A 9,914-nucleotide genomic window follows, 5' to 3' on the forward strand; every position below is an offset into this window, starting at 1 on the left:
TGAAGTGCTATTGAAGGAGGCAGACCTAGATGCTGAAGTGTGAGAATGTTGCAGTGTTCACTAAAGAAGGACATCTTTGGGGCAATCCCAAAGGAGTAAAGAAAATGGGCCACATTAAGTTGGTAATGACGGCATGCGAGAGTTAGACATATGCCAATTAAGAGACAGTGGAGCAGACCTCATAAACATTTAATTGAAGAGGAATGAATATAAACCATGTCTTGGGACAAAAGCAGCCTTAGGATATCTTCCAAGGAGAATTTAGACACATATTGTTAAGAGAACACAGACATATGATCTCAATTCCAATTTACCACAGACTTGTGTAACAAAAGCAGAATGACATTTAAAATGTTCTGTTGAACATTTGATATGCACCGACCCTCCAATCAAATCGCTAAACATACTTAATCAATGACTACCAAACCAGACAAAACATCTCATCTTCTCTTACAAAATGACAGCAATTTTGATGAAAGCAATCATTTCTTACGAAATCATTTGCAAATGATCATCTTTTTTCTTCATCTTCTGTGATTGGCCATGACGGAAAGCATCTCTTCAGATTCTTTGCCCAGACACTGTTCATTTTAGCATACTATTTAGGAAATATCCATATTATTTCATACCGATTGAGGCCTAACTAGCTTTATGCCAATTGTAAAGTAAATAGAAGCATTAAATCACCAAAATTAGAATAATGGGTCAGCTCATATTTACTGATTTTGCTCTACAGAATCATACAAGTTTTCCACCGTTCACAAGCCACCTAAACTCTTTTGTACTAAAATCCGTATTTAACTTACTGGTGACTACTTCAACAACTGAAACCCAATTAAATACCTTTTTCATCTGTACAGTAAGAAATGCATAGAAACATTCATAGGAAATCGATTGGATCTACATAGCAATGCAATATTTCCTAAATTTATTTTTGGTTAGTTTAAAAAATACTGTTGACTGTCATTGAGCCCATCCATGTGACACTACTTATTAGGGAATGCTCCTCTACTACCCTCTAGTGACTAGGTCTTTAATAACAAGACAGCTTAAAAAGAGCCACAAGACTTCATTTTAATGCTTTCTGTTGGGGGGTTCTAGAGGAGTTATATCTCAATTTTGATTAAGCAGACAGCTTTATTCTATAATGACCTTTGAGGGTTTTAGGAATGAGTAAAGTCATGTTAACAAGCCCAGCATCTGTGTATAAACATCATAGGCTGCAGGTGTGGTTTATGCCAGCCTTTTCCTGTCACAAGATGCAGCAGACTCTGGGCTCAGCAGGTTTAATGTTTAATCTCTGCCCTGGCTTCCTGCCATAACACCCCTGAGTTAGTTCTTTTATCTGTCTGCGTTTACTTTCTGAAGCCAGTTTCAGTTTGACAAAGCCATTCTCACAAGCAACAAGCCGCTCTGCTCTGCCAACAAGGTGAGGATTTTTATGGTCATTGTCATACCACTCATTTATTCTGGGGTGATGTTTCTGATGTTTTACTGGACATTTTTCATTTGATATATATATAAATATTTCCATTGAAATCAAATACTGTTGTGATTACAGTCCCACAGTTCACCCAAAAATGAAAATTATCCCATAATTTACTCAACCTCAAGCCATCCTAGCTGTATATGACTTTCTTCTTTCAGCCAAACACAATCAGAGTTATATTAAAAAAATATCCTGGCTCTTCCCAGCTTTATAATCAGAATGAATGGTACCTTAGATTTTGAAGCACAAAAAAGTGCATTCATCCATCAAAAAAGTATTTCATACAGCTCCAGGGGGTTAATAAAGGCCTTCTGAAGTGAAGCAATATATTTTTGTAAGAAAAATATCCATATTAATAACTTTATATACTATAACCACTTGCTTCTGGTAACAGCCGTCCACATGTTTACTGGCTTCCTCTATCCTCTGCGCTTCCGTGTTCGTCACTTCTCACCGGAGCATACACTGCGCCTTCGTCATACGCCAGAACACGACTCTCTCATGTGGAAAGCCTTTTCCGGAAGCCAGTGATTACAGTTTATAAAGTTATAAATATGGATATTTTTCTTACAGAAGGCCTTTATTAACCCCCTGGAGCCGTATGGATTACTTTTTTGATGGATGGATGTGCTTTTTGGGCTTCAAAATCTAAGGTACCATTATAAAGCTTGGAAGAGCCAGGATATTTTTAACATAACTCTGTTTGTGTTTGGCTCAATGACTACCATCAACTGTGAGAACTCTGGAGTGCTAAAATGAGTGGGGCTATTATTAAAATATATTTGGAATGACTTTACAGCATGGTGAGAATGATTGTTCTCCCTTCCTAGAGCCCTCCTTAGGCAGGATATTGGGGATAATTGCCTCTGGATATGTCACATGTGCATGCTGCTGCTGATTGGAAGGGATGGTTTATAGCTGAAAAGTAATTTAATATTGATAATTTTTGCACCAAAAATGATAGTATCACTGTGGAAGACATTAATTTAACCGCTGGAGTGGAGATGACGTTTATGCTGACTGTCAATGATTTTTGGAGCTGCAAACATCTGATCACAATTCACTTGCATTTGAAGGACCTACTGAGCGGAGATATTTTCTATTTTTCTTCAGATTTGGTCTGCTGAAGATAGAAAGTCATGCACATCTGGGATGGCATGATGGTGAGTAAATGATGAGAGAAATTACATTTTTGGGTGAACCATCTCTTTAAGCTGGGACAAAAGAAAGTATATAAAGCCGAAGTGTACAATTTCTGCACAATAGCACCAGCAAACAGAAAAAATAAATACATTTAGAAACAACTTTCCAAATATGCTGCCTATTTGTCTTTGATCAAACAAGCAGATAGTCCTGCCCCCAACTCATGTCATTAGGTGAGTCATTGTTGTTGTGTAGATAGACAGGTTGCTCAAAGTAAACAGGGGGAAAAATTATAATTCTTATGCCATCTCAAACTCGTATTACCTTTTTCTGCGCAACACAAACAAAGATATTTTGATGGAGAAACAATGTGAATATATACATACGGTGCAATTCAGTCAGTTCCAACACTTTAAGATGGGATTGGAGGATGGATGTATTTTAACACTGAAAAAGTTTCACACCTTGCTTAAACATAAAAAACATTACACATTTCACATTTAAATTCACCGATATGAAGTGAGATTAAAATAAAAATACATGTTTATTAATTTATTAGTTTGTGGGATATCCTTCTCTGAGATGACTGTAAACACCTGCTAGACCCTGCTGTCTAGACCAGATAATGCAAAATGAGGGACCTGAGCAGACCTGAACTATCAAGTTTTGATGTCTCATTCTCACAAAGTGAAAATATCAGTAGAGAACATGCGGAAGAAGATCCTTTGAAAATTCAAGCTGATGACAACTCTGATGACTTAAGCTTCTCCCCTTATATACAAAGTGGTTTATCAACCAAGCAGGAGGACATTGAGCAGATTAATTAAAGTGTCTTTCTGAAACTTTGGACTGGTCTGTTTAAGAAATCGAGAAAGGCGTTTTTCTAAGTCAGATTCCTCCTGTTCAGGTGGAATTAAAATTCTTCCCAATGAGATGAAGTGTAGTCCTCCTGTCACCCCATTGCTGGACAATTTCTGGTGATCTCAAGCCAAACTTCCCTCCTCCAACAGGATACATGTATGATACCCTTGCTGAATTAGAACTGACCTGTATCCACCCAGCAGCGTACTATGCTGAGAAAGAAGAGGTATTCAAGTTAAAGTACTCCGAAGTCGTGGCCCAGTTTCTTAAGACTGCTTGCTGGCCTTGAACTTCTATTTGGGGGAATGTTTTTTGACTGTCTATGCCCCTATATTCAGAGAGACAGTGAATGGTCTAAATTTTACGGACCAAATTATGGATTTGGTGATGTGCAAGGATACCATTACAGTGGACCCATTACAGCCTTTGTGTTATTAGTTGTTGGACTTGCGTGGATTCTGACCATCATACTTTTGGTTTTGGGGCTAACAATGTATTACCAAACTATCTTGCTGGATTCCATATGGTGGCCGCTTACAGAGGCTGTTATGAATCTAGTAATTTCCTTGTTGTACATGTCAGCTGGTATTGTCAATGTGAATGATTTTCATCGTGGTGGGCTTTGCTTTATGACTGTCGGCATCAACCCCATCCTGTCTAATCTCAAATGGCTGGGACAGCGTTTAAATTCATTGATTCATGCATTCATGTTTATTCATTTGTTAAGCTTCCTGGTGTGTCTTAGAATGTGGAGGCATAAAGCTGCTCGCTGAGAAAGTGAGGCCATGACATGCCAGGTAAACAGCCAGGTAAGTGTCCTATTATATATTTTTTTAATTTTTAACGATTTCGAATTTGCATGTCTTTTATTATTTTAATGAGTTTCTTAATAGGGATTACAGGGTTTTTGTTTTGCATTTAAAAAAGAATCAAAATTGTAACATCTTAAAATAAGGTTATGTATTTAAATATAGTTATTGCAATAGGTATCATGAACAAATCATTTTTATTTTTTTGCAGAATTTACTAATCTTGGTTAAAGGGGTCATGGCGTGACTTTTTATTATTTTAATATGTTCCTTGAGGTTAACTTAAAACATTAGTAAAGTTTTTTTTACCCAAAAAACAGTCTTTTTTAAAACCATGATAAGTTTTACCCTCTGTCAGAAACACTCGGGTTTTGATGCCGTTGCTCCTTTAAAACTTGAAAGTAAACGCCCACTGTTATGACTGGCTCTCTGCTCTTGACTGACCTGCTCTCTTTTGCCATCTACAGAATAAGTTAAAGTAGACATTGCTGTGTTGTTGTGGAGGCGGCCAGATGCAAATGAATACTGTAGTGTGACATCACAATGTGGCGGAAGTAGAGAGCGAGTCGTTTTTGGCAGCTTGGTTTCAACAAATGTATGTTTTGCATTGAGGAAAAGGTTTGAGTTCTAAAACTTACAGTATATTTTTACAATAACCTCATATGTGAAAAGGTCAAGAAAGATTTTATTCCTTATGTCATGACCATTTAATGTTCATTTATAAATATACTACATTTATAAATGTTTGTTTATAATACATTAACTTAATGTCACAATGTACTATTGTTAGTTTACTCTCTATGACATTAATCTAGACCTTCATGTTAACCAACATTTAATGAATGCAATCATTATTAATTGTTAGTTCATGTTAAATACCCAATTTATTTTTTCAACTGAAACTGTTTTTTTTTTTTATTGTTCTCAAATTGTACTATGGTACTATAATGACTTATACCCAGAAAATATGTTTCCTTTCAGTTACAGCACCAGACCCTTGAATCAACATCCAATACGGGACGTTCTTCCACTAGATCCAAGAAAATTTCATTTGAGGATGAAAGCCTTGTGAAGGAGAGCAGGATCGTCTATGTCTCAGAAAGGGCTGGAGCGCAAGAAAGTTTAACTGGAGCTATTCCAATAGGACACATACCTAAACCCTGCATCATCGCTGATTATATCATGTCAGTAATTATCACAAGGTTTTTCTGGTCTAACAAAACTGCACAAAACAGTCTATTTAACAAACATAACTTTTTACAGTGGTTGTTTATATTCAAATGGAATTCATTGTTAAGCTTGAGATGAGGTTGTGAAATAAAGGCTAAATGAAGAGTATAAATTGAATATTTTGCAATAACAAGTCACAAAATAGAATTAAAAGTCATTAGTCTGCTTATTACACAGCTAATAACCAAATAAATAAATGGACATAAAATATTGCTTTGAAATTAAGTAATTTTGTTCAAGAAATATATTACTGAACAGGTGAAATCCACCTCCGGTTTGCATCAGAGTTCTGTCTGTGTTTATTTTGTGAAAATAATAATAATAAGACTGCTGTAAGAAATGTTATTTCTATCTCAGCTCTGTCCAAGAAAGAAAGGCTGCGTTGGCGCATTCCATTCTGTATACATTATCAAACATCTGTTTCATATTAGCATGGAGTTGTAAGAGCCCCCTCCTCACTCTGTCTGTGTATACATAGTATTTATGTGTATGGCAAAAGGTCCGAAGGATCGCAAGGACTAGGAGTTTTTGTCATATATGGAGTTGTTATTTGTGATATCTGTATGAGGTAATGCATACACTTATTGGTTAGAGCTGTGAACTCCCCTTCACTATTGCAGTATATCTTTGCATGCCACACATAAGAAGAGCTGAGCTACATATTTTGTTCGCTCCCCAACGTTGGATTCAATGCTTTGTATTGATTCATTCACTACTCAATAAAAGACGGAGAGAAAAAGGCACTGCTGTGGTGTAGAAGACTTTTATTTCTAACAACTGCCCATTATGCAGCCTTTAATATCCAGTCTATTATTCATCAATTCCAAACTATTTTCCAGCTTTTTTGAAAAAAGCTTACATTATTTTATAAGCCTACATGTAGAATATACGCAGTGATCTGAGGAGCAGGAATGATGACTTGTAATACTCGGATAAAGGGTCTAAAAAGGTGCATGTGTGGTTGTTACTGAGAAATATCAGACCGCTTGATGGCGCCATTGACCAGTCAGAATCAAGGATTCCAGTGAGTCATGTAATGAATAGGTATGTAACTATAGTTCGGGCTGGACAACATCCGTCAAATAAATACTTGGCTTGAATGCTTGAATGAACACTTTATGTTGGTGGTATGGTTCAGTTCTGGGCAAACTCACCCCCAATTTTTTTTCTTTTTTTTTAATGGATTTTACAGAAAGTATCTTGAAATGTATTCAGTGGAGGACAGAGAGTCACCATCGGCTTAATCACTGGGGTTATAAATACAATTATTATTTAATTATTTAATTTTAAACACAATTCAAAATCATATTTTATCTAATTACATAATGATGACTCTCAGACATTATAGACATTACAGTTTTTTTAATTCCTGATCTTCTGTAAAGCTGCTTGAAATGATGTGTGTGGTGAAAGGCGCTATACAAATAAAATTGACTTGACTTGACTCAACTCCTCAATACCAGGAGCAGCTCTGAGGTGAGACATGACTTTAATTCTTATGAACTCTCTTTCACCTAATTCATTAGACTACAACTTTTAAATTAACATTTACCTTGCAAGTTAATCACCCCTAAAGTTTATTGAAACTATTTTTTTTTTTTATGTTTATCCTTCATTAGATATGTAAGAGAATCAATGGTTTATTGAAAACAACTATTGATTTATTTTTATTTATATTTTTATAAATATATATGACAATTTAAAATGACTGGAAGCAATAAAAAAAAATAAAAATGAAAGGACATGAGATAAATCTATTGGCTCCAACTAATCTCAATATTAGTATACTGTATATATTATATTTGAATTATTACAGTGTTTTTTCCTATGCTTAAAATTCTCATTTGTAAGGTCAGAGAGAAATGACAATGTTCAAATCAATTTTAAAATGACAAAAATGGCCTACTTTGGCTTACACAAAAAGACCAAAAAAAAAATCAAAACAGACTTGTAATCTGTTCAAGTACTAATTCAACATACAGTCTTGGGATGTCCCGAGTGTTACAGATTCAAAGTGATTTAGAACATTACTAATCTTTAACCCAACTTCATGTTCACCTTAATTTTGACCCATGAGAAGCCAGCAAGACTAAAGTGTCAGTAGCAACAAGTTGGTTTGGTATAAAGTTACAGGCGCAGGTCTTCTGAAGTCATCATGAACAGCAGGATTTCGCATTGTTAAATAGATTCCTCAAACAGTAAACATTACTAGACTGAGAACAATTGAGCTTAGCAAAGCTGGATCAAGGAAATCGAGGACAAGATCAGTAGCCATTGTGTTTTGGGAACTTACATCATGTTTTATGTAACATTTGTTTACTAGGATATTGATAGGCCTTTTGCATAGTGAAAGGGCATCAGTGCAAATGTGTAAACACTGAAAGATGGCTGTACCTCAAATTCTTTTTTCTTGTGTCAACTCATGCCAATATTTAGGATCTGTGTGATTGCTCAACCTCTTTAGGTTTTAACAGCTGTGCTCGCAATTTTTAAATATTCTTAAATATTAGCTGTTTATTTTCAGGGAGAACGTTATAAAATTACAGTGATGAAAAATGTATTAAATTAAATATTTATTTGTATTTTTTATTATTGGTCAAAATAGCTGTCTCTCCGACATGCACATATGAGGATGTGCTAATCTTGCTAAAATGATTTTCAGCCCTTGAATTTTTAATGCACACTTTTCAAGTTTCCACACGTTTTTTGGCTCAACCTCTTTGGTCAAAAGTATAATTAACTGTACTAAGAGGGTACACTTATGAAAATACCCCTGTTAGCCGTGTATCTCCTCTTGGCTTTTATTTAGATTTAAAGACTATATATTCCATCTGGAGGATGCAACAGAAATGTGAGGAAGAGAGCTTAGAGGAAATCCCCAATGATTGCATCTGCTCATATTTCTCTGAATTATTCAGACAAGCTCATCTGAATTGCAGAAGACTGATAAAGGGAATGATATTTACATCTGGAGAACTCGCAGTGAGGATGTGCTTTGAAGAGGATTTTAGGGAATGCATGTTCTATCTTAATTACACAGCTGGGTCAGACTGCACAGGCAAAAAAGGCGTAATCAAGACAGAAGTGTCATCAGATGGACCATTCAGAAAATGTGTGTTAAATGTGAGCACCACAAGAGCATCGGTTGGCCATCTCTGATCTTTTCCATTCGGGTTGGAACACAGTATCCTTGCATTTTTGTTCTAAAATGACATTTTTACTCACTGAACGTCTAGGTTACGTATGTAACCTCCGTTCCCCGATGGAGGGAACGAGACGTTGTGTCAGAGAAGCGACACTAGGGGTCTCTCTTGAGCGCCGATATTCACCTCTGAACTATGAAAAAAGGCCAATGAGAGTTGGCACCCAGTATTTGCATGTCCCGCCCCCGGACATACGGGAATTTAAGCGGCGCAAATACGGGAGTTCATTCAGGATTTTTCTGAGGAGCCGGAAATGGCCCAGCCACAACAGTGGCTCGGCTCAGCAAGGTGGCAGGGGAGACACAACGTCTCGTTCCCTCCATCGGGGAACGGAGGTTACATACGTAACCTAGACGTTCCCCTTCTGTCACTCTCTCCACGTTGTGTCAGAGAAGCGACACTAGGGGTCCACTTATAAAAGTGCCATGTGCTGAGCCGTGTACGTGAACTGCTGATACAGGAGCAAGCAGGTATTCTTACGTGCAGGACGACCAACTGTATCAGGCTGCACGTACCCTTCCCCAATGCCCCATTTAAGCCATCAGGATTCCTTATAGTTACCCTGGAGGGGGGAACAAGGTGCTGGCTGCCAACCTGGGAACGGGCCAAGCCTGGCCGGGCCTCTTTTCTCTCTATGTTTCTCGCATAGAGCAACTAAGGCCGGGGCCCTTACAGGCATTGAGGGAAGGGGGTCTTAGCCCTTATTCAGGGCGGAGAAGACCATGTGGAGGCCACGCCTACCCGAGAGGGGAGGCAAGTTTAAGTGGCAAAACCATCAGAGGCCTGACTTAGGGCCTATGTGGAAAAGTTGGTGCGGTGGTGGATCCAGCCTCATAGAGGGGGGAACATACAGCAGCCGTGACTGCCTAAGGGAAACACGGGAGTCCGCTCGCCAGAGGGGACAGAACCGTGGTGTTACACACAGAGGGAGTCTGAAGGAGGCCTTACCTGTGGAGCACCTATACCAGTACAGGGTAGCTTGCGGTACCCGCAGTGGCTTGGGTCGGCGAGTCCCTAGCCAGTGCCCATGAGGACGCAACACTCCTGGTGGACATACACCTTGAGGGTGGAGGGGGACAGCCTCCTCTGTAGGATGCTTATTTTTTGCTTGAAAATAGCCTTCGTCTGTTTCTTCACCACTGAGGACTGCTGGGCGAAGTCGTCAAGTGGTGTCGCCGA

This window comes from Xyrauchen texanus, chromosome 6, assembly GCF_025860055.1.
Source record: "Xyrauchen texanus isolate HMW12.3.18 chromosome 6, RBS_HiC_50CHRs, whole genome shotgun sequence".
Lineage (NCBI taxonomy): Eukaryota > Metazoa > Chordata > Actinopteri > Cypriniformes > Catostomidae > Xyrauchen > Xyrauchen texanus.